Source organism: Acinonyx jubatus, chromosome C1, assembly GCF_027475565.1.
Source record: "Acinonyx jubatus isolate Ajub_Pintada_27869175 chromosome C1, VMU_Ajub_asm_v1.0, whole genome shotgun sequence".
NCBI classification, from domain to species: Eukaryota; Metazoa; Chordata; class Mammalia; order Carnivora; family Felidae; genus Acinonyx; species Acinonyx jubatus.
In genome coordinates, this window is record NC_069381.1 from 50983552 (window position 1) to 51010607 (window position 27056).

Genomic DNA, 27056 nt, shown 5'->3' on the forward strand with positions numbered 1-27056 from the left:
TTTATTTTGAGAGAGACAGAGAGTATGCAAGTGGGGAAAGGGGGAGGGACAGAGAAAGAAAGAGAGAGAGAGAGAGAGAGAGATTGAGAGAGAGAGAGAGAGAGATAGAGAGAGAGAGAGAGAGAGAGAGAGAGAGAGAATGACAAGCAGGCTCCATGCTGTCGGTACAGAGCCTGACTCGGGGCTAGAACTCACAAACCCTGAGATGATGACCTGAGCTGAAATTAACAGTCAGATACTTAACTGACTGAGCTACCCAGGTGTCCCTTGATACATTATTATTAACTGAAATCCATACTTTACTTAGATTTCCTTAGTTTTTAAGTAAGTCTTTTTTCTGTCCCAGGATCTTATCCAAGATACCACATTACATTTAGTGTTCATATTTTCTTAGTTTTCTCTTGACTCTGACAGTTTCTCGGACTTCCTCAGTTTTGAACTTGATAGTTTTGAGGGTTATTGGTCAGGTATTTTATAGAATGTCCTTCAATTGGGACTAGTCTGATTTTTTTCTCATGGTTGGACAGAGGTTATGGGTTTTGAGGAGGAAGACCACAGAGGTAAAGTGCCATTTTCATCACATCATATCAAGGACACATAACATCAACATGACTTACTTTGATATTGACCTTGACTACCTGGCTGAGGTAGCAATTGTCAGGGTTCTCCACTCTCCTCACCCCGTTTTGCTAAGCTGTTCTCTTTAGAAGCAAGTCCCTATGTACAGCCCACACTTTAGGATATGGACAGTTAACCCAAGCTGGACCAATCAGATTCCCTCTTCTGGGAATTTGGAATTGAGATTTAGAGATGCTGGTCAATCTCCTGGGGCTGCCTGAACTGCTTGTAACAAGGGATAGATGGCCATCTCCTGTCTTGTTCATGGAGAAGCAAAGAAAGCTGGTCTGAAGAGAGAGAATGATGAATACAACAGAGAGAGTGAAGAAAATGGAGCACAGCCAAAAAGACAGGGGGAAGGAGGAGAGAATCTACCCTGTTTGTGGTTCCCAGTACTTAGTTTCAGTCCCTTGGGAGATCCAATTGCACTTCTTGTTTTTGGGTTCAGGGAGATATCCATGTACACTTAGGATAACCCCCATATCCCGTTTTTTAAGAAGATAATTTGCACAGTTTTTGGTAACTCATAATTAATGTCACCTAAGATGTTTTTGGATCATTTTTAAACCATTGCCATACAGCAAGACAGACATGCTTTTTTTCAACCTGTGAACTGAGTGTGCAGAGGCCACAAGGAACTGGGAGGGCCCAGCTTCCTGATGAAGAGCGTGGACTTTGGAATCCAGACTCCTCCCTTCCCAGCTTTGGGACCTTGCATGTTATTTAGCCTTGGCTTTGCCACTTAAAAAATAGATACAATAATACCTACTCCACAGGGATGCTATGACAATTGAAGGAAAGAATGTGTGTGAGGTTCTTAGCAGATTGCTGGGTGCATGTTTTGTGATGACCTCCCCCCCTCCACCACCACCACTAGCCAGTCACCCTCTCCGTGAAGCGGTCCTTGCTCACCTGGGCAGAATGTCATGTGCTCAAAAACCTTGTACATGTCTCCACTATGTAGTGTGGATCTCACTGTATTATAATTATCTATTTGTTTATCTCTCAAACTAGAACAAAATGTCTTTCTTTATACCCATAGCATTTAGCACAGGGCTTGGTACACAGAAAGTGCCAAATACATGTTTGATGAATAAATGAAAACATGAATTTATTATTCATTTAAAATATCTATGGGGCACCTTCTGTCATGTTTAGAGGATAGGACTCCAATTATAGGTGAAAACATAAATAACAGTGAACAACATCTGACAGTTTGCAGCATGTTTTCAATACTTGGTGTAACTTGAGCTGACAGCGAATGTGTGAGGTAGAAAGGCAGGGTTTTTCTCTTCCCTATCTGCCAAACATGGACCCTGACTACCAGTCTTGCAGAGGCAGAGAGGGGCAGAAAACAGAGGGCTTGAGAATCCAAGTTCAGCACTCTTGGCACTGTGGAGGCAGGGGTGTGAAGGACTACTGTCTGCACGGGATTCCTTTAGGTTAGGATGTGTAAATGGCAAATGGGAGTCGCTACTAAGAGGGAGGAGGGTAAGAGGAATGCTTCCTTGCTGTGAGGGGCCCATCAAAATTATGGCTTGAAGCTTATTTTTACAGTGTAATAGCGTACCCCGTCTCAGCTGAGCAGAATCCTGTGAAACACAAGTTTAGCTCAGCAGAATTCATCACCAGCTGAGACTTAAAAATGTGTCTGAGCTCTGTACTTATTGAACACACAAAGAGTATGAATATCAAGTTATTCGGCTGTGAAATAATATCAACAAAGTTAGTTATGTTTAATTTAACTGTTGAATGGAGGTTTAGCAATTTGGGACCAAAGCCTCGATGAGGAATGGAAAATGGGCAAATCAAACACTAAATTCCCTTCTCCTAATAGCCCGGGCTCTGTAGAGAGGAAAGAGCTGATCTGTGCTTTCCCACCTCTGCCTATCATCATTAAACAGAGAGCAGTACCTGTCTTGGGCCTTTGCATTTTTCCTAACCCCCTCCAGGGAAGAACAAATAGCAAACAATATCAGGTTCCCAAAGTCCCTGGAGGACCCCTCTGAAAGCCAGAAAGAGTAAAGATCTACTCCCATTCCTTTTCTTAAATACTTCTCCAGAAGGGCAGTTTAAATAATTTTAACTGTATATACTGACATGATATAAATTGTGGGTTAGGAAGAAGAAAGTAGTATTTGCGGGGTTGTGCTCATCATTGAGAAGGATTCTCTGTCTTCTGTAGTTTGTGATGTTTAATGACAAAATGTTTCTTTTCTTCCCTCCCTTCCTCCTTTCCTTCCCAGTTTCTAAGGAAGGAACTTCCGTGACTGCCACTGAATGGGAGCCAATAAGGACACTATTGGCATTTGGGGTTGGGCAGGTCTTCATTGTGCAGCTTTCCTGTGCAAGAGAGGATGGATGTTCACCAAAGGCAATAAATAGCACCCCATAAACACTGTGGCAAACAAAAAATATCGCTACAAACTTCTTGATTAAGAATCACTGTTGGGGCACCTGGATGGCTCAGTTGGTCAAGTGTCTGACTCCAGCTCAGGTCATGTTCCTGTGGTTTGTGAGTTCGAGCCCCACGTCTGTGCTCACAGCCCAAAGCCTGGAGCCTGGTTGGGATTCTCTGTCTCCCTCTCTCTGCTTCTCCAACCTGTTCGTGCTCTCTCTGTGTCCCTCAAAAATAAATAAACATTAAAAAAATTAAAAAAAAAAGAGTCACTGTTTATCTGGTTGATATTCATAAACCAGAAGGCTGAAGGAAGAGTCTTTATGAAAGTTTCTATAATTTTCATTTAAACAGCGAGAATCAAATGGAATGGAATTAACCTGATGGGATGTAGGAAATTTCCTTTCCCAATTTCCCTTGCCTGCTTCAACTGCATCCAACTAGAAAAATTAAATGTTCGGTTTTTCAGATGTTTTTGTATTAACATTGGTCATAGACAGTCTGGCCTAGGATTCATAAGTGGAAGTCCACTGAGGGCACTGCGAAGGCTTTGGCTTTTTCTGATAAATGGGAGGGACAGATATGACACAGCCTTTCCCTATTGTTCCTGCCTTGCACAGAAATGTGATGGCAGGAACTACAGCAAATATATTGCAACCATGAGGAAAAAGCTATTTAAAGCATTCTCAGCAACTGTCCATCTCCAGACTTCTTGTTATCTGAGAAAACTAATCTCTTATTGGTTTAGGTCTCCCAAGCCTTACTCTCAATAGCAGCAGAATAACAGATACAAAACTATTTAAAATGATATTTGTAAAGGCAATGTAATAATATAGAAATATTTTATGACTTAATATTGGTGAAAAAATGGGGTGTGTGTGAGAGAGAGAGACAGTAGGTATATTTCCACCATATAATCATTCCTCACACTGTACAGAAACTTATTCATAGATTCACACAAAAAAATACAGTAATTATTGCAAATTGTCTAGAGTGTTTTTCTTTGCAGGGTATGCCTAAGAATTGTTTTCTGTTTTCTAAAATACTTTTCTATTCTGCATTTTCCAAATTTTCTTTAATAAACCTGCATTATTTTTAAACAAAAGAATACTCTGTGTGTGTGTGTGTGTGTGTGTGTGTGTGTGTGTGTACCGCACGCATATTTAAAGCTAATGCAGCCTCTGAGTGTGCTAGGAGGAGGACAGTATCTACAATCACAAGCAGCAATCCTCCCACTATACTCAGCTTCCCAGAGTGTGAGCACAGGGCTGCTGAGAAGTCTAAAATGTAATATGATGAAGAGTACATGGGGCACCGAGATCATTAATCTTGTGACAATTAAATCATGGGGAAGAGAAGCATAAATACTATCTCCAAATATGTGAAGGACTCTCATGTGGAAATGGGTGTTAGTTCCTTCCCTCCTTAAGGTACTCCAAATATTTGCCGAAGGCCAGATGCCAGGTACTGTGCAAAGCACTTTATGAGCCCCCAACATTCATGGTTCCCCAGCTTCATAGAATGTACAAATTACTAAAGGAAATAATCATTTATCAAATGATCACAGAAATATACCACTTCAGATACTGATAAAACCTGTGAAGGGAGAGTAGGAGGAGAGAGAAACCTGATCTAGTTTGGAGAGTTAGTATAAGACTTCCCCAAGGAGGCCTTGTTTGAGTAGAAGTCTGAAGAGCTAACTAGAAAAAGTACGTAAGAGGAGACTTCCACACAAACGTATTTGCAAAGACCCTGGGGCCAGAGGGAATGTGGCCTGTCTGAAGAACAGAAAGAAGGGTGGGACCCCCAGAGCACAGGTCATCAGACTGGAGAGGCTGGCAGGTACAAAGATTCTAGCCCTTAGGCTTCATAAGACCCACGGGACATTAAGATAGGCTTTAATTCAGGGAGTGATATGATTTGTTTTGTGAAAGGATCCTCTCTGGCTACTCTGGATCTGCAAGTGGGTAGAGTTGAGTACAGGAACTCCAATCCCTAATCACTCCAAGCAATTGGGAGTCCATGGATGAAAGTGAGAAGGAGATGGATTTTGGCTAAATATGACGAAGAACTGGCTAATCATGAGCTAAATAATAACTACCACATACTCAGCTATTATGAACTAGGAGGAACTACGTTAAGAGCTTACAAACTTAAAAGTGTTTTTCATTTAATCCTCACAACCATTTTAAGAGGTATAGACTACTGCCATCCCCCTTCACAGATTAAGGAATTGAAGCTCAGAGAGGTTAAGTGACTCACGCAATGTCACACAGCTAATAAGTAGTGAAGCTAGTACTTGAACCGAATTCTAGCTAATGCTAAAGTCCTTTCTTCATCACTAAGCAACACCACCTCCCCCCCCCCCCACAGAAAAATGAGCTGTCATCCTAAGTATGAGAGGAGAAGCTGGGCAGTGACCTCCTAGAAGGGCTCCTTGCACTGGGAGCTCCTGAGGTAGGACGCTTGACCTACTTCACACTCACTAGGTGACTGAACTGTAGCAGAAGGAGGCATTTTCTTCCTGTGTCCTCTCCTAAAGAGCTGGGATACCTCTGTGCACCTCCCTGGCTACCATCATTGCCCTGCAAAATCGTATTTTCATATAGCCCAGAGACCCCTTTTCCCCACCATCCTTGGAAAGAAGCCACTGGCCAGAAGTGCAGCTCTGGGGAGCTTTTGGAGCTCCTCCCCAAGGCTACCTGGTAAGGGGTGCTCTGCTTTCTGCCGCGGCCTGGAGGAACGCAACTCCATTTTGGAACCAAGGAGGTGGAGAAGACAGGGCTCCTGAACACTGACCTTTTGTAGATCTGAGCCCATCTGTGCCCGGGTAAACTACAGGGAAAACGAAGTGCTTCCCCTGTTATCAGATGGTATTGATTCTCAGGAGAAGAGTGAGAGAGAGATTAAGAAGTTACCAGGCATCTTCGACTTCGTTCCTGAAGTCACAGAGCAGCTGCCGCTCTGTAACAACCCTGAGCATGATGAACATTTGGGGAGAAGGGATAATTTTTAAATAAAGAAAAATGCTCCTCTTTGCAAGAAAATCTGGCCACTAACTTTATTTGACAGGTGTAATAGACTGTGGTAGTTTTGGGGGATACATGGTATAAAGTAAAGCAAGAGAGGTAATAAGCATCTTGGCATTTATTCTTTATGTAGGAATATTTGTTCCTCAAAGTCAGACTACGTGGAATATTAGCATTTGAATAAATTATTCAACACCTTCTAGAGAAAGCAAGGGGAAAAATCTTTTCAGCATTATAACATGGCAATCTACAAGGTAGTGGAAAAAGAAGGCTGTCATTTTTTCTTCAATTACAAAAGGCAAATATTTATTATTTATAAGTATTCGCCTTGTATAGGCTTAAATGTTATTTATGAACCTGTTGCACAGTGATTTTCAATGTAACTCATTATTTTTAGCCTTAGGGTGTTGTAAAGGAGCATGGATATATTTAATGACACTCTGCTAGTCAGCGCAATTACACTGTAATCATTATGTAAAATGTGCTATTAATTAAACCAATTTCTAGTTAGAACATTCGCTTCTGCAGGGCTTAATCTTAATCTTCAGCAATCTTTCTCTCTGTTTTCACCTATTAATTATATGATTACTTTTAAAGTTAATATGATAGAATATGTTTTTATTTTTAAGCTGAATACTGCCAATTAGGAATATTTGTCAAATGGGTCTTGTGTTTATAGGTCAAAAGCTTTCTTTTCCTTGAACTGGCATAAAAGGTTTAAAAGGTTATTTTGGGGAAAGTAGTTATTTTTCATAACTCAAACTCCTATGCTCCTTTTCCTGCATAAGCAGCATTATTCACAAAATTAGTTTCATGACTTACAAAAATACCCAGTTTCATTTTACTTGAGTCATTTCAGCATTGAGTTTATGTACTTTAAAATGTCCTTCAACATCAGACTTACATTTTACATTACCATTTTGTTAAGGAAACTCAGCCTAGGTAAATAGTTGATATTTCCGGTGGATGAAGGAGGTAAATGGCCTCCCTTTTCAGGCCTTTCAACTATGTCTCTTCCAAACGTCTTGCAATACTTCTATCACTGTGGTTTTCAACAACGGGGATGGGAAATGTGCTTCCCAATCGTTACTAATGATTCTTGCTACGGCATTTCAAAAAAACAAACAAAACAAAATTCTCTCTCTCTAGAATGACCCTAGGTGGAAGGGAAGTAAGAACAGAAAGAAGGGAACAGGCTAATCACACAGAAACATGACAAGTGGGAAATGACTAACACCTTGTTGTCTTCTCCCTCGGCAAACCATTCATCCAAGAGGTAGAAAAGTTTTACTTTGTAATTTTATTGTTTTTCCCCCTACTCATGGACTGGAAAAATTAACATTGTTGGGATATCCATTCTACCCAAAGTGATCCACAGGTTGAATACAATCCCGGTCCAAATGCCAATGGCATTTTCACAGAAACAGCACAGACAAGCCTAAAACGTGTGTGGAACCACAAAGGACTCCGAATAGCCAAAGCAACGACAAGCAAGAACAAAGCTGGAGGCGTCAGGCTTCCTGACCTCAAACTACGTTAGGAAGCTATGGCAACCTAAACAGCGGCGTTGGGAGCATAAACACCGACACAGGGATCAAGGGAGCAAAATGGAGAGCCCAGAAATGAACCCACGCGAAAATGGTGCTGGGACGAACGGAGAGCTACACGCACGAGAACACCACTAGACACCGTCGCACACCACTCACAAAGACTAACTAAAAACCGCACCGTTTTCCACAGCAAGCCCTTCCTCTACTGGGTCCTCTGAAGACTGTCCCCTTCGGCAGTCCGCCGCACCCAGGAAGCTCTTCTCACTGTTCCTTACCTTCTCCCCGCAGTGGGAGCTGAGGAAACTGAGCCCTTGGCGGCGGAGCGCGGACCCCACCTCGTCCTGAAGCTGAGTCTGCACCTCCCCGTAGGTGCTGAGGGAACCGGGCTTGTGTCAAGCGTGCACGTGGAGACAGGCCCAGGCCATAACACGCATGCGCGTCCTCAGTGAGGGGGCGGGGGGGGGGGGGGGGGTGCTCGGCTGCCCCCTGGCGGCCGATAGGGCGGTGCAGGGCCTGCCAAGCTCAAGGTTCAGTGGAGGAGGCACCCGTTCCGGCAGTCCTACAGAATCCGTCTGCTTTGAAATTCAAACTGAAATGAAGCCAAATATCTGGTGTCTTATCCAAAAATATCCAATGAACAATTAACTGAAAACCATATGGGGTGAGATGAATCACTCACAAACTACAATTTACACCAAAATTCACTCAAGATAGTCCATAGGCAAATTTAAAATGCAAACCTATAAAATCTGTAAATGAAGCATAGAAGAAAACCTACGTGACCTTGGGTTTGGTGTGATGACTTTTAACACAAAACCCCAAACGCCTATCCACAAAACAAAAAAATTGAAAACTTGTACTTTATAAATTTAAAACTTTTACTCTGTGAAAGACCTTGCTCAGAGAACCAGAAGACAATGCACAAACTGGGAGAAAATATTTGCAAAATATGTATCTGATAAAGGATTTGTATTAAAAATATACGAAGAACTCAAAAATAAGAAAACAACCCCGTTAAAAATGGGTGAAGATCTAATAGACACCTTGCCAAAGAAGATATACAGAGAGTAAATACTTGCAGAAAAATATCCTCAACATCATATATCATTAGGGAATTGCAAATTAAAACAATAATGATATAGCATTGCACACCTGTTGGAATGGCTAAACACCAAAAAAATGACAATACCAATTGATGGAGGGTGAGAAACAACAGGAACTCTTCTGTTAAAGAACAAAATTCAACTGAATAAATTTGAAGATTTAATTGGTTTATTAAATAGCTCATGAATTGGGCAGCATCCCATCTAGAAAATAGAGGGATGGTCTAGAGAAAAGTTTTAAAAATTCTGAACAATTGAATAGAAGTAACGACCAACCTTAAACAGGTAAGAAAATAGATCCCAGAGGAGGCAGTTTTGAATCACAGTTATAAGTCACTGGAAAGTTCTCTACAACCTTCATCTTCGTCCTTTAGGTGAAACAAAGTGCTATGTAAAACTGTGCAGGATGATTTCAATGGGAATTAAAACACAGAGTTTCTTATCAATATTTAAACTCCCATGTGCACCCTGTCCCTTCCATGAAGTGTGAGGCTTGGTCTTCTCCATCGAAATTTCTGGAGTTGGCTCCGTGAAAAACTTTTGGAAGGCCTGAGGATTCTGATTGTCGCTCAGTGCCCTGATGAAATGTTTTTATTCATCTTGCTTGCTGCCTGGGGTTGACAGTGACAATATCAATCACAGTGTATTAACATGGCTGCACCTGCTTAAACCATCACATGTTGCAACTCAGAAGTTGGAAATCAAAAGCAGTGTTACTTATGCAGTTCTTTAACTTGTCCCATGCTACAAAAATTTCCACCCTGACACCATGTCCTAAGGAAATGGGATTTATCTGTGAATACCAAATATCCACTGAACTGGCATCAAATCCAGTCAATGTTTATCACCTTATGAAGCGTTTAACGAAGCCCTATGGCCTTGTTTCCAAATGATTAATTTCCTTCGGTTGCTGATTTTAGTTACAACATAGACTCTCTGTGGAAGTTAGATGGTGTCAGTGTCAGAAATTCTCTGGTTAACAAGGAAAGGACAATGAAAGGGGGCCAGAATTTTACAGTGGAATTTTCAAATGGAGCCAAGTTCAAAAGCCTTAAAAGAAAATACTGATAAATTAAGAGTTTTGTATCATAAAAATACAATAAACAATGATAAAATGGGTGGAAATATTTGCCTCATATATAACAAAGGGCTAATGGTTCAATATACAAAGAGCCTTTACAAATCAATAAGAAGGTTAATAGCCAATAGAAAAAAGAAGAGAAATGAAAGCATGAATAGCATAGAACAAATCTGAATGGTTGACAAACATATGGAAAAGATACTCACCTTCACTCTAATTTTATAAAACAAAGATCAAAACAACAAGAATATACCATACTTATCAGAGAAGTACAACTTTTAACATTTGTTTATTTTGTTTTAAGTAGGCTTCGCGGTCAGCATGAAGCCCAATGCGAGGCTTGAACTCATGACCCTGAGATCAAGACCTGAGCTGAGATCAAGAGTCAGATACTCAACCAACTAAGCCATCCAGGCACCCTGTGACTTTTAAAGTTTAATGATATTTGAATTAGACAAAATATGGGGAAATAGGCATTCCCATGCACAGTGTATGAATCAGAGTAATCTCTTTAGCTGGGAATTTAGCAATAAGCATCAAGATGTAAAATGCACACACTCTGACCTAGTTCCATACCAGGATGGGTATATACCTACAAGAAAGTAACAATGTATGTATAAAGGGATTTATTGCAGCCTACTTTATAAATGCTAAAAACTGGAAATACTTAAATGACATTAGAGGGGATGGCTAAATAATCACGGTATAGCCATGCAATGGAATACTATGTAGTTATTAAAAAGAATAAGGTAAATATATATGTAGAAAAATGAAGGGATTTCCAGGATGTGTGACATTGAGCAAGTTACTTAATCTGTGCCTCAGTTTCCTCATCTGTAAAATAATAAACTTTAAGAGTAAATAATAAAATATAATAATAAATAATAATTAAACATAAAAATCTGTATTAAGGGCACCTACCCCAAAAGACATTATGAAGAATAAATAAGGACATATATAAAAATGTTTACACTGCTGGAACATTACGGATAATAAGTGCTAATCATAAATATTATTATCGTCATTACATATTTGTATGTGAAAAAAGCAAGTTTCAAAAAGGTATATACGGGGTGAAAACACTTGTGTGAATAAAGAAATGCACAGGGGTGCCTGGGTGGCTCAGTTGATTAAGCATCTTACTCCTGATTTTAGCTCAGGTCATGATCCTGAGGTCGTGATTTCAAGCCCCGTGACTGGCTCTGCGCTGACAGCATGGAGCCCGCTTGGAATTCTCTGTCTCCCTCTCTCTCTGCCCATCCCCTGCTCTCTCCCTCCCCCTCTCAAAAATAAATAAATAAACATTAAAAAAAAGAAACACACAGACATCTCTGGAAAGATACATAAACAACTGATAGTGGTTGATCCAAGGAGAGAGACTTCTACTATTCACTTTATATCCTTCTCTGTGAGTTTTTATTTGGTTTGTAACAATAAAAAATGCAAATACAAAATGGAAAAGAAACAGTGTAGGAATTAGGAGTTTCATCAAGATGAAGACAAAGAAAGATGTTCTTCTGGCAGATATTATTCATCACTCACTCATTCAAAGAACATTTATTGAATATCTACTATATTATAGGCACTAGTTACAAAAGATGAATAAGATATGATGATATGATTCCTCGTAAGTGCATTGTCTAAAGGGGGAGAGAGACACAAAAGAAAAATATTCAAATTGCTGAGGGAATCCAGAGACAGAAGTAATAAATTTTGGTGGTAGTATCTGGCTGGATTTTAAAGGAGGAATGAGGAATTTTGCTGGTGATCATGCAAAGTTGAGAAGACAAAACTAAAATATGTTAAGAGAAGTCAGAATCACGGTTGTTTCTACAGTAGAAGGGGGATTAATTGAGACAGGGCACAAGGAAAGTTTCTGAGGTGCTAGAAATGTTTTATATCTTAACAGAGGTATAGGTTACATAAGTATATGTGTTTGTCAATTGACCAAACTGTGCAATTAAGATATATCCATTTCACTATATTTACATGTAGTGCATAGTATATAGTATATTTTAACTAAAAAGAAAAAAGTTGGGAAAAAAAGAATGAATGTGCCAATGAATGGGTAGGCATAGAGAGGGGAAGAGAGGGTGCCAATGCAGTGAAAGAGGTAACACCCCTAGCAAGAAAAGGAGAGGGAAGACTAAAATGAAAGAGCAGAAGGGGCAGGAAGGCTTATCTTGGCAATGTGATTATGTGTGATAATCCAATCCAACTGGGGGCTTCCAACATATCTAACAGAAAGGCAATCTACTCCTTACCTTCAAGGAGCTTCCATTCCAAAAGAGGGGAGTCTCCCAGAACAGGGAGATGGGCCTTGCTCTGATTCAGCCCCCGAAGATTTGGAACCCTTCATTCCAAGGCATCCTTGATGCCCACACTTGTATGAAAGGCTCCATCACAAGGTCTTACTGAGCTTGGCGTAATGACAGATGTCGTCTTCATGCAAGGGTGGCTTTGTCCCTGAACAATTTCTCCAAAGATTAGGCACAGTATTCTTGGCTCTCAGGTGTGTGCACACATCTTTTTGTTGTCTCTCTTATTTCATGAGTAAGTTTCTATCAGAGACCACGGTGGGGACAAACCATCTTCTCTCATTTCTGGGTCCATCCTGTACCTGGATTCCGTCTCTGGGCCTCAGTGGCGTCAAAGTGTTATCTACCTTTTGGGTCTCTCCTGGTCCCTAGAGGGCTTTTGTTAACTTGTTTTGTCTCCAGTTTTTAAAAATACAATTTATTTTTTAGAACAGTTTTAGGTTTACAGAAAATACGGAGTTTGTATATACCATCCCCCCAATTTTCTGTTAATATTAGCATCTTCCATTAATGTGGTACATTTGTTACAATGGATGAACCAATATTGATATATTATTATTAACATAATTGTTTTTTAAATTTTTTTTAATGTTTATTTATTTTTGAAGGACAGAGAGACAGAGTATGAGTGGGGGAAGGGCAGAGAGAGAGGGAGACACAGAATCTGAAGCAGGCTGCAGGCTCTGAGGTGTCAGCATGGAGCCTGATGTGGGGCCCAAATTCCTGAACCACAAGATCATGACCTGACCTAAGTCAGACGCTTAACCCATTGAGCCACCCAGGTGCCCCATTATTAACATTATTATTAACTGTAGTTTTCACTAGGGTTTACTCTTTGTGTTGTACAGTCCTATGGGTTTTGGCAAATGCATAATGTCCTGTATCTACCATTACAGTACCACACAGAAGAGTTTCATTGCTCCAAAAATGCCCTGTGCTCTGCTTATTCACCCTTTCCCACCACCGCCCCCTCCCCCCCAACCCTTGAAGCCCTGGTAATGACTGATCTTTTTACTGTTAGCTTTGGCATAGAAGGTTTTTAGGTTCTTAGAAAAATGGACAACTTTTGAAATCTTTTACACAGAGTATCACAATATATACAGTTTAAATTGTATCTACTTTCTATTTTAGATTATATTGTCCAATATTACAAAGGAATGGGACTATTTGCACTGTCCAGCTAATTTAGTATATAAACAGTTATGTATTCATTCATTCACCTACTCATTCAACAAATGAATGTGCCAGTCATTGCAATTCACCAAAGTCAGACAAAATAATTCACTCTAGAGGTGGGAAAAGATGCAGTGGATAATTAAGTACCTAGTACTAATAAGAATGATTCTTGACATTTATTGGACACTTGCTATTGCTGCACAATGCTAATACCCTTTAGATGCATTATTGCAGGTAATGCTCACAACAAAAACCCTAGGAGGGAGGTACTATGATTATTCCATTTCAGACCCAAGGAAATGAAATGACTTGTTAAAATTTTACAGGTAAAAACTGTGGAGCTGAGATGCGGAACCCCTACCCCTTCCTTCCAACTCCAAAACCAACACATCTAACCACTACTCCATACTATTTGAGAATGTGGTAGTCCTAAATTCAAATCCCTTTACTGGCTATTTGACCCTGGGCAAACAACTAACTGTCTTGGACTATCAGCCTGGTCACTCATTTAGCTGGAATTCTCTGTCTCTCATTTCTACTTGGAAAAATTATACTCTTCTTTCAAATTGTAGCTCTTAGAGAAGCTGATCTACCAGGGTCCCACCTCCAATGTCTATCTCCCCCTCAAACAACACTGACTACCCCTTTGCTTCCCAAGCCCTCCCCACCACTGGGCTTGTTCACCCTGTGTACAGTCCATGGCTCAGCCTATACCACTCTGAATTCTGGATGTTCATGTCTCTCTTACTTTACACTGGTTTTTCTCAGACTTTCTCATACAATTTCTGCCATATTCATGCATCATCTATATGTTATCTTTTTAATTTCTTTCTTTGATTCAACCCATTTTTTTTTGTCTGTTAGCCCTAAGCAGTGAGTATGAAGGAGCTAGTAGTGTATTTTTCTTAATATGCTTTAAAATAAATACTTAATATTCAAATAAAAAAACTACTGCTATGCTACCTAAAATTATCTCACTACCACCAGATATTCACCTGCCACACCTAGGGAAACTGGCTTTAGATGGACACCTTTCTGAAAGCTGGGACTTGATCTTATTCATCCTGTATCCCTGGAACCTAAAACAGCTCTTGGCACACAGTGAATGTGTCAACCAATGTTTGCTGGGTAAATGAAACTGTGAGTCAATGAATAGGGTTTTGGAGATGATCTCTAGACTTCCATCAATGCTTTCTTGATGTTTATGAAATTGATAGCCATGGAGCTAGAGATCAATAGGAAATTTTGAGTTCTAATGATATGATCAGCACAGGACTGTAGTGTACTGTCATTGGGTGAGTTCTTGGGGGAGGAATGGCCAGTTACATAAGAGGAGTGTGCAGATAGGCCACCATTACTGTGTGGAACCCAAAGAAGGTGCTGGTGGTTGCCCGCCTGGCATGAATTTAAGGGATCTTGGGAAGGCCATCTGTCTCCACTGATGAGGGATCTATTATTTCCTTGTTGGGAAGTATCACTTTCTACCTTTTAAAGGGCAGATATCTCTAACTCCTTTAAAATTAACTGATCCTTGGTTGTCCTGAGTAAGGTCTCTTTGTGGACAGGTTTGAATGAATCTTGCTAAACACAGACTCAAGCTCATTTTTCAAATTGGCTTAGGCCTGGCAAAAGGGATTTATTCAATGCCAAGGGAAAAGGGAAAGGAAAAAGGAAAAGAAGGAATTTATTGAATGCCAAGAACCGTGCCAGGCACTTGGTGGGATTTCTATGCCTAATATATTAAGGTTAAAGTGAAAGGACTTGTCCATGGTCATTCCTGACACAAGTTGGTGAAGCTAAGATTTGGACATAATACTCATTTTCTCTGTACCAATACATCCCACCAATTCCTTTTTAGCTGATGCAAGTAGAAACTTATACCTGACACACCCACCTGTGTAAAAAGTCCTGATTTTCATAAGTCCCAAATGTGTCCCATTTATAAAAAGGTTGATAGCATGAGATAAAGAAAGTAAAATACTTAACCCAATACCTGGTACACACAAAGTGCTCAATAAATGATATGATTTTTAACAAGCTCGGCTATGCTATCAATGGCATAGGAACAGGATATTGTCAGGTTCACAAAAGAGGTGGTAATAGGGGAAATCTAGAGCTGAGATACTAGTAAGAAGTACTGTTTTCATAGCCTAAAGGTAAGTAGCCCACATTAAGGACATGGGCTATTATTCTCAACGAAATGGGTGGAACTGAGGGGTGGGAACAGTAGAATAACTTGATTTACATCTTAAAAGGATTACTCTTAGCTTCTAGGTTGAGACTAGGAAGGGTAGGTTCAGGAAGACCTGGTAGGTACTATTTATTACAAGACAGGAAAGAGCTGATGGTGGCTCAAAACATCACAGTGGCAATGGAGATGGTGAGAGGCAATGGTCAGGTTCTGGTTTTATTTTGAAGGTAAAGCCAGATGGATTTCCCGATGTACTGAATGTGGGTGTGAGAGAAAGACAGACGTCCAAGATGGGTCAGGTTAGTGGCCTCAAAATAAACTAACTTCCTCTCATTAATACATATGAATTAGGGGAGAGATACAGGTTCTCTTTCCTAAGCACCCAGAGATGCAAGGAGGCACGTGGTAGAGTTACTGCCAGGAATGAAATGCCACTGTGGCCTCACCCAAAACAGAGGCATTTGCTTGAAAAGCAGAAGTCATGAAAGCTGGAGAGGCAGGAGAGGAGGGACAAAGCAGCCCTAAACCGATTTTTTTTCTTGAGTTTTGGCTACTTTCTTGCCTTTCTTTCCCATGTTTATCAGTCGTGCCCCGGGGAAAGCTCCCACCCTCACCCCCAGGGTATAAGGAACATCGTTCTATGTGGGCCAGATTCTTATAAATATATATTTAGGAAATATTTTCTCTGTAACAGTCTCACTTAGAATGTTTCAATGGTCCAGGCACTTGGGGAGCTATACGTGCTTCCTGAGGGCTGCAGGCATTTTCCTTTTTAACTTTATTTCCAGCCTGCTCTCTTGCAGATGAATCTAGTGAACATATTCAGGCTCACACAGAGGAGGAAGCTTTCTGAGGAAGGGGCAGGCAGCCTGCAAACTCCAGCTGGCGAACTGTTTGCGGTAACTCTATTTTTAATATACATTGCTGACCCTAATGATGGTCTATTGAGATGAGGGCAAGAGATGTCTGATCAAGTGGAGATTAATTTTTGACTGTGTCGCCCAGAATGCATGAAAATGCACTCCTTTTTCTATTTAGACTCCCAGGATGCTTTGATTGATTGACTAGTTTACAAATGAAGGTGATAAAATTAGGTTGAAGACCACATACATTTCTTAAAATGAGGCTGGCTGGTCGTGGAGACAATGAGGTTTGGACAGATTGTATTGCTGGTTTAGGCAATCTTCTGAGCATGTCAAGATTTATAGACCTGTACTGTAATGTTACAATTGCAGCTCACTGATATAGGTTTCTTTTCAAATTCTTTCCCATTTTATTTGAAAAAGGCCATTAGAGAGTTATAGACTATTGAAAAAGCTTTTTCTTTGCTAACCCTTAATAAACTCTTCCAAACAAGGACTACTGCATTTTTATATTAAATTTAGACCAAAATCTATAAAACATGCTATCCCAGGTTGGATAATTTGATTATTATTATCTAAATGGAGTTATGGTTCATATTGGTTTGCAGTAATGTACATAGTAAATAAAATGTAAGTTGAGATTTGTATAAGATCACAGGACACTGGGTTTTCTTTCTGTTGTCTTTTTTTTTTTTTTTTTTTTTTTTGGTGAGCCCTTCTTTGAGAAATCTCAGCCAATTTTCCCTGAGATGAGAAATTAAAAAGAAAAAGAAAAAAGAGGGCCCAGTGGTGAAATTAATGCTGCGTTGTACTAAAAACAAATTGCTATTAATATTTACTTGTTCTCATCATAATAGAGGCAAGCTACAAATGTCTTAGGAGTTACCCAACTAATAAGATTTACCAAGGGAACCAAAAAGCATGAGAAAATATTCAGCAGAATTAGAAACAATTATTCCATTGTAAGTTATGATGTGAGAAATAATAGATGAGATTCTGAAGTTATTTATGAATTAGTCAATTCTGTTTCATACATTTTTGCCATCAAAATAACTTATGAAATCATTTTCCAGGCCCATAGCATTTTATGAGAGCTCTGCACTTGGTTAAAGATTTTCTTCTAGGGCTTTCTACAGCTACTCTGAATTCTTTGGTGATGCCCAGATTTTGACTAAGTTTTCTACTCTGATGTCAACCTACTGGCCGTGTCAGAAACTTCCCTGAGGTCTCCAGGCTGAGGTTGCACAGTATATGGAGAGATTCTATGGATCCTTTCAGGAAAGCAGGAGGGACTCCAAGACGGTGGAGAGTGTCACATAAGGTGATCTGGATGAGGGGCTCAGGCTGTGACTTGGCACTCAGTAAGTGCCCCAAGATCATGACAGTTATTGTCATTACTAATATTACTTTTGTTATGCCTCTTGTTGCGAGGGGGCAGAGAAAGCACAATGGAAGTCCAAAAATCTAGTTTGGATTGTTGCTAACACACTATGTGACCTTGAGCAAATTCTTTAGACTCTCTGTTCCTCTTTCCTTAGGACGCCAGCTACTTCTAGAGGCCATTTCCCCCATGGGTAACGTGAAGTGACAGACACAAAAGCTCTTTGAGAAGTACAGGGTGATGTAGGAACATCAGTAATTATTTTTAATCATTACCAGGTGTCTGCTCTCTGGCCTTTTTAAAAGTAGAAAGTGGACCACTGTGCACAGTCAGTAAGTGTGGGGACCTTCTCTAACTGCGGAGGGCAGTTTACAAGGGGGTTGCCAGTGTGAGTGAAAGGATTTAAGGGGGCTTGGGGTCAAGTGGTTTGAAGAACCCAGCAAAGCACCAGACTGCTGCCACTGATTTAGTTTAGAAGTGGATGAACTTTGAAATGCAGAACATCATTTCTGTAGAAGGTCGTCATATTTCTTGATGATTTACACGGAGAAGTCTGAGAGTGTGCTGGGTTCATTTTAGATCCTCTAGTGCCAAGAGAAAATATGCTGAGGGAAGGAATAGTGCCTGGGTGTCTGGTAAAGACTCTGAGTGCCAGGAGAAATGGCAGAAATGGACCGAGTCAGTTTCAGTGACGATGCTGATGGAATCCATAGACCTTCTTCATCCCTTTCTGGGTGACTGTGCAGTTTGGAATTTTATATACCAGATTGCCTCAACGGATGTTTATCTTCATGCAGCCAAGCACCTCTCAGTACTGTTTGTTCAGGCTGCAGCTGGGAGATGGGACAGAACTTCCCCTCAGGAAGAAGTCCTGTATATTATCTGTCACCCTAGAGGCTCTCCATGAGGACCACCTGGTTTCAAGAAGTGGTCTATAATCTAATTTCAGGGAAAAAAAAAAATTAAAAATCTGACTCTAGGTTGCTACTTCTCAAATATACTCACATATTAATATTTTAAGTGTTCTAAAGCAGTGCCAATTTTCTCAAGGAATTCTGTCATTTAATTAAATAGGTCATCCATGTGTAAGAATATACATTTTTTCTTTTTAACTCATGGATCTTAATGAAGCTATTTTCATATTAAGTGGTAAAAAAGAAATATGTAGGCTGTGTACATTTTAATTTTTCATGAACTAACTCTTATGGGGAAAAGATTGCCCATCACTGCACTGTAGACAAAATAGAATCTCAGCCAGTAGAGAACATCATACTGAATGGGAGGGGACTAGGTCCAGGCACCCAGTGGCAGCAAACCTGACAGACTGAAGATGTGGGTGGGAATAGAGGCAGGGGCTCATCTGCACCAAATTGTCCTTCTAACAGTTGTCTCATGAGGCACATTCAATGAGGTGGCTTCCATGTTCCTCATGATGGAGGAAAGTATGCGTTTCCTGCCTTCCAACGCCCTGCAACATACAAAATGACATCAGTTGCAGTGACAAGAGACACAGTCCGTTCCACTCTGGCATGATGTCATTAGCCTATTGGTAATCTTTCTAAATGTTTGCCAGAAAGATGAGAAATCTTAGCAACAGAGGTATTTAAAGGTTTGGATAAGTTCGAAACACAGCGATTTTTCAATCTTATAAACCAACCAATCCAGGGGCCTGTTAGTCTACAAGTGTCTGCCATCTTTCTCATGGTGTCAGAGAAAATCGAGTGACGGATCACTTTTTGGTGTCACTGCTCGAGACCGGTGACAATCAGTGAAATGATTGTGTCTGCCTCTACACATATCTGTAATTGATTGCCTAAACCCTACGACTCTCTTTCCCAGTTGATATGATGGAACATTGGAGTGAAATCACTCTCGATGAGGAGGAGCCAGGTCCATTTGTTATTTACTTTCCTGCCTGCTTCTTTCTCCCCATCCAGTGCCAATTGTCCCACAAGAGCACATTATGGTAATCAGCTGGAATGTATGTATAGGAATCAATCAAGGTGAGAGCCGTCGCAAGAGTTATGACATTACAAAGTCTGTTTGTAACTTTTGATTTATGGAAGATTTTCCATTTTATAAATTGGGAGTGAGGCATGTTGGGATGGCTTAACCCTTGAATTCCCCTTCAAAGAAAATCTAGTAGGCATTTAAGCTAATAGACAATAAGGCATTTTAATAATCTAGTGCCTGGACCCAATTGGAGTTGTTGCACATTTGGCTTGTGACTTTGGATATGTTGCCCCATTCTCTGAACACATTCTTCTTACAAAATAAAATTGGCTTAGTTTTTGGAGAGTAAAACCATACAATACATTTCCTTTAAGAACTGACACCAACACACAATGATTTCTTCCACCAAGAGCCTAAGAAGCAACCATGCCATAGTAGCAATCCTGGGGAGCCTCCCTGTTCTGACTGTCACTCACAGAGAGGGGGATTCAGGGAAAGGCCTTCATGGACACCAACTCTGAGGCCCACAGGATACATAACATCCTAGTCTCATCCCTTCCAATTCCTTACAGAATTGCTGAAGGCCAGGGCAAAGCCAGGTTCGAGCTATTTGCCCAAAAGGGACAAAGCAATGTATAGTGTTTCGTTATTAATAAACATGCTTGTTGAGGCTCGGCAGGTGCCCCAGTCACAGCTTTAAATGAGGCAGGAAACAAAGCACTATTGCCAGCTGGTCACATTAAAATTCAGACCTTGTTCATCTCGTGCATCGGTCATTACAACCATCTCACAGGGTATGCTGAGTTAGTATTAATAGTCCCATTTTTCAGATGTGGTAACAGAGCCAAAAATATGAAATACATTGTCTAAGAACATACCACTGGTTAGCAATAGTTCAGGAGTGGAGGCCAGGCTTGGACCAGTGCTTTTTCAACGAACTGAATTTAATTTGTATTTGGGCCTGCCCACTATGTGCAGAACACAGTGCCAGACGCACTTCCTTCTTGCCCCAATTTCTGGAGGCCAACCATCCCTCAATTCATCTAGGGCCACCCAGTTGTGCATTTTAGGTTTTGTCATCCTGACCCAGGAGCTCACTGCTCCCTTCACAGAATCAGTCTCTGTGTCACCGTGGCACTGTGATGTTTGCCCTGGCATGCACATTACTGACACGAAAGACATGGTTTCCTCTGGTGGAGAATGAGTTCAGGGAAGAAAAATATTTGCCCTGTTCCAAGGTCACAGGGAGGCCCTTTCTTCAATATGCTTTTTGCTCGGCAATCTTACTACATTATTTTGTGTTCAACTAAAAAGTTCTGTTTCTTTTTTTATTAGCACGGTGGACCTATTCTGCTTAAGCTCCCTTTTTTTCTTAATGTGAATCTTAAAGCTAATAAGAATGCAGATCCCAACAGACCCACTCTCTTTCTTATAATCCATTAGGAACGTGAGATCGCCGTCTCTGGAAAACTTAAAAAACCATTTAAAAACAAAAAGATGAATAAATGAAAATGTTATGAACCTGGAAATGTTAATTAAGCCATTCTCAAGGAACAGGCTTTCCAGCCCAGATTAAAACGTCCCATCACTTTTAAGTAGTTAACATCTTTCTCCTTGAAATAAGTCCAAATTAAGGACAAAATCATTATAAAAAGAAATAGTAAAGAGACCAGAAAATGGTGTTAAGAATTTGGCTATCAACTGACGTACTTGAGTTAGAGGAAACCACGAAGGCCAAAGCTGTAAAGTGAAGTCTATTTCCAGATGTACTGTAGTTATTGCCAAGCAATCGTCTGGGTACCTTGATGTAGATTCATAGAATGTAGGAGCTCACACATCATCCTGTTGAATCTTTTCACTTTTTTTTTAGATTAAGGAACTAAGGCCCAGAGAGGGTGAGTCATTTTCTAGAAGTCATTTCACGGATTGGAGGCCAGAACCTAAAACAGACTCACAATCGAGTGCTCTTCCCATTGCATACACCACAGAGCAAAATGACTTCAAGACAGTAATAATAATAGTAACAACAACAGTAACATTTTTAAAGATACCGATGCCATATTAAAGGTATATATGCTATATTATCTAGAGATGTGTCTCTCAGACTGCTTTCTTTTCCAGGAAAGAAATACAGCAGACCCTTATTGTCAGTATATTATTCAGCTAGCCGTCTTAGCCCTCAGAAACCCTGATACAAAGTGTAATACAGAGAAAAGAAGACTGAGTCCCCAAAGTAGATGTAACAAAGCGCATGCACTAAATGTCATTCACTTGGCCCCATGGAAGGCATCTTCAGTCTCTGCTCAGTATTATTTATTCCATTTGACATATAATTCCAAGCAGATTTGAGGCAGAAACTTAGTTGGTAGCAGTCTGACAGCAAGAAGAGGCAGCTGTCATTTCTTACTGATGGCCATTAGAATTGACAACTGGTAGCTTACCAGTGAGGGAGAAGATGGAAAAACTATAAAACTAGAAGAACTAAAAGTACAGTAACATGGAGCCTTTTCATTTAGGGGCAAAAGCTCTGAAAGAGTGTCACCACTGTCCTACGTCAAAGCACAATAATAATGACTAAGCAATGGTAACTGTGTTTTGTTGAACACCTACTATGTGTAAGGAATGGTGCTGGGTATCTTCATAGATTATTTCTAAACTTTGCCACCCTGCGAGAGAAGTAATGTAATCCTCATTTTGCCGATAAGGAAACTGAACTTAAAAAAAAAAATGTCAAGAATCATGCCTAGCATCGCAAGATGTATAAAAGGCAAGAGTGAGAATTTGACCATGAGCTATCAGAATCCAAAATCTGTGTTCTTTCCTTTGTGCTTTGTGACTCAAATCCATCTTCAAGATCTAGAGCAGGACGGGAAATGAAACATCATGTATGATTTCTCTATAAAAGAGAATAAGGAAGATAAAATACATTTTAGAATATCATAGTTACATATGTACTTTTTGCATAGAATATATTAAAGGCACAATAGTTTCTCAATTAATCGACATCATTGATACACAAGGTATTATTGAACATACATAACTTTTGTGGAAAATTTAAGCTTTCCCTTCAGTTCTAACACATAAAATGCTAATTGCTTTGTTAAAAAGTCCTTTTAAAATGTGCTGTATACTTCCCTACTCTAGCATAGCTTGAAAACCTCCCACATGGGCCTGGGCCTCAAGATCTCACAAACTGGTTTGGGATACAAACAATTCAGCTGTAAGAAGGTGTAAACTAAATCCTGAGGGAACTGAGAGGAGGAATTAGCTTTGCCTGGAAGATACAATAAGTAAAAATAAATCTCAATTTTAACATAGTCCCTGGCAATAAAACATTTAAAATATTCAGTTTTTGTTTTCCAGACGAAAAACAAGCACCTGTCAAAAGTCACTGCCAAACAGTAATCACTTTAAGCGAGCAACTCCTACAGTTGTTCAATGTGAGCTTAAGTGGTCATTTAACGATCCATCATTTGGCTTCCTGGAGGTGTATGGAATGGGAGCTGCCTTCCCATAAAAAAGATAGCAAGCTGATTTGCTAGGCTTAATATGGACTAGTAGGGCTTGATATTTTTCTGTCATATGTGTACATATTTCTGGATCTTTATAACAATGTTGTAAGTAAAATTACCCATTCCACATTTCAGGTGGAGAAATGAAGCCCAGAGAGGTTAAGTAGCTTCCCAAGGTAACACAGCTGGCTCGTATCCAAATCAGAACCTGAATTCGGGTCTCTTGACTATTGGTGCAGTCTTTCTAGGATATCTTTCTAGGATAAGGTACTGTCTCCTGTATAACTTGCCCTGGTTTAAATGTCTGCTTATTCTTCCCTATTTCCACTAAAAGTAGGATGCAATTTTTGTGCTTGCATTTATATACCATATTGCATCTCGAGGGGTAGGGTGGCATGCCATTGATCAGTTCCATTCCACCAGCTCACCTAATTAGAAGACCTTCTAATTCATTCATTCAACTAAGTATCTTTGCATATCTACTACATGCTGAGCACTAGATAGTCTAGAGACACTGTGAAGAGTACCCTCCCCTCAAAACACAAAACAAAACAAAACAAAACAAAACAAAACAAAACAGCAAATACCTTATATTCCAGACACATATACAACAGTATGTGTACAGAGGCAGGCTGTGGTAAGTGTCAGCTATAACAGAGGCACATGAAAACACTAAGGAAGCACAAAGGGGAGATTGATTCTGACTGGTGAGGCAGAAAGATGATGAGTACTCACAACTGAGTACTTTATTTTGTGTAGTTCTGGATTAGTCTACTATTGCTACGATGATGTGGTATAAGAAACAATCCCAAAGTATCAGTGGCTTATTATAGCAAACATTTATTTCTTGCCTATAGATCTGTGGGTCTCTGGGGAAGCTCTGCCTTAAGCTACAGGTTAGGTTCAGGTAGCTCCATGTATCTCTCATTTTGGGACCCAGACAAACTGAAGGAGCAACAGCTATCTGTTGAAAACATACTCTTCTAATGGTATAGGGCGAGAGCACAAGACAGTATACCCACTTCTTTTTTTAATGTTTTTTTTGTGTTTTTGTGGTTTTTTTTATGTTTATTTTTGAGAAAGCACAAGCAGGGGAGGAGCAGAAAGAGGGGGAAAGAGGATCTGAAGCAGGCTCTGCACTGACAGCAGCAAACCCAACGTGGGGCTTGAACTCACAAACTGGGAGATCATGACCTGAGCTGAAGTTGGATTCTCAGTTGACTGAGCCACCCAGGTGCCCTGAGCATACCCATTTCTAAATGGGAGAAATATGTCATTCTCTCTAACCTCTACTTGGAACGGCAACACTGGCACTTCTACCCATATTCCATTTATTCATAGCAAGTCACATGGCCAAAGTCAAAGTCAATGGATGGAGTAGGGAGTATACCTTAGCCACAGGGAAGCTGAGAAAAGGGCAGTGAGTGAAGGAAAAATTAAAAAAATAATGCAACCTATCACATGTTCATACGGTTTCTTGGGCTTCATCTACTTAATATAAATAAAGGCTTTCAATAAACAACAAAACAAGCAAATAAAAATGTCCTTCTTTCTCTTGAGCTCCTGTCTATTCCGGTGGAATGGTGGCCATGTTGTAAGAGGGATGAGGGAGGTACAGTAGGGCAGCAGCATTTTGTTACACCATGGTGACTTTCACCTGCACAATGGCTACCCTAACAAGGAAAAGCTCTGTTCACCTCTCACTTTTGGGCTCTCCAGCACCTGACACAATGCTGGCACACAGAGAGTACCCAGAACATATCTGTCAAATGGATGGATCAGCAAAAGAACAAAACTGTCACGTTTACTGTTTTGATCACCCTGACCCTAGACTATGGTTCTGTTTTATTGATAGCTGATATATGTAAAACCTCAGTCAATAAATGCTAACATATTCATATAACATAATACTATGTGGTCATTAAAAGTGATGTTGTAGAAGAATATGTAATGACTCTGCTTTGGTAAAATAAATCTTATCTAGGGGCACCTGGGTGGCTCAGTCGGTTGGGCATCCAACTTGGGCTCAGGTCATAATCTCGCATCCCGTGAGTTTGAGCCCCATGTCAGGCTCTGTGCTGACAGCTCAGAGCCTGGAGCCTTGTTCGGATTCTGTGTCTCCCTCTCTCTCTGCCCCTCCCCCATCATGCTCTGTCTCTCTCTCTCTGCCAAAAATAAGTAAATATTAAAGAAAATTAAAAATATATATATCTCATCTATATTTGAGTGGCTCTCATTTTCCTTTTTTGCTTGTTTTCATTTTCTGAAGTTTCTACAATAAGCACATGCTTATTTTGCATAAAATTATTATTAAAATAAGATTATTTAAAAAATAAGATATTACTATTTAGAAACTAAGATTAATGCCCTGAATCTCATATGAACAACATGCTCTAATTTTCGATGATATAGTCTGAAAAAGCACCACTGTTATGTAACATCTGTACTTTTGCCCTTATGCCAAATGTTCTAAAAAGGGAACCCAGCGGGGGTGCCTGGGTGGCTCAGTTGGTTGAGCGTCCGACTTCAGCTCAGGTCATGATCTCATGGTTTGTGGGTTCGAGCCCCACATCTGGCTCTGTGCAGACACGCTCGGTGTCTGGAGCCTGCCTCTGATTCTGTGTCTTTCTCTCTCTCCGCTCTCCCCTGCTCACGCTCTGTCTCTCTCGAAAATAAAATAAAATAAAACATTAAAAAAAATATGTTTAAAAGGGAATCCAGGGATGATAGTCAACTGAGCTTTGAGTTGAGTCTGTGTTTACATAAGAGAAATGTAAAAATTAGCCCAAAGTGAGTTACTTTTAGGCTTTTTGAAAAACAGTTACTAGTCAGCTGCTTGCCATCTTAGTGATACAACTTGGGACTGAGGAGGCCTGGGCCAGGATCTGCCACCCGTCAATCGTGGTAACATTGGACAAATCACCCAACTGTTCGAAACTAAATTTTCTCCAAGGGAAAGTGAAGTTGATTCATGCGGTGCATTAGGTTAGGTGGGTAGCACTAGACCCTCGTTTAATGATAATGTTGTTCTCATGAAGTAACAGAGTGGAAAAAGCTGTCGATTTTACTCTTATACAGAGAGGACTGCCTCCTCTTCCAACTAAAACCAGCATGCAATGCAACTCTTGATCTCAGGGCTGTAAGTTCGAGTCCCGTGTTGAGTGTAGAGACTACTTAAAAATGAACTCTTTGAAAAATAATTAAAAAAAAAACCTGTATGCTCATATTGAGGATTGGTATTGCTCATTCATCACTGATCAAACTTTGTATTAGTTGGGATAATGCTGGCTACTGTAACAGACCAAAATATATGGCCGAAAGAGAATATAAATTTACTTTCCATTCGTGTATAATCAATAGTCCATAGTATTTCTGGCCAGCAGGCAACTCTCTGCCACGTAGTAATTCAGGGATCCAACTTCCATTTTGTAGTCTCCCGTTCCTCTAGCGCACTGTTATCTGCACCAATTGGTAGAAGGGAAAAGAGAGTAAGGAGGAGGACATAACCCATTTTTTAAAAACCTTGGTCCATAAATAGCACGTGTCACTTCTGCTTGCATCCTACCAGCTACAGGTTAGTCAGATGGCTGTACCTGGTTGCAAGTGAGGTGGGAAAAGCAGAGGAGTTCCGGTCCGAGGAGAAGAGGAAGGAGATTGGGGTAAACAACTCTCAGTCTCTCCCACACATGCCTATTATATACGAGGCCCAGCACTAGTCAATGAGGATACTTGGATATGTAAGATCCTTCTCCTGCCCTAGAGGAGCTCCCCATCTAGTGGGTGAGACTACACTACAGGTACAGATAACTACAGTGTAGTGTAGAATCTGCTATCCATGAGAACAAAGCAATGAAGGCAAGCCAGTGCAAACATCGTACACATG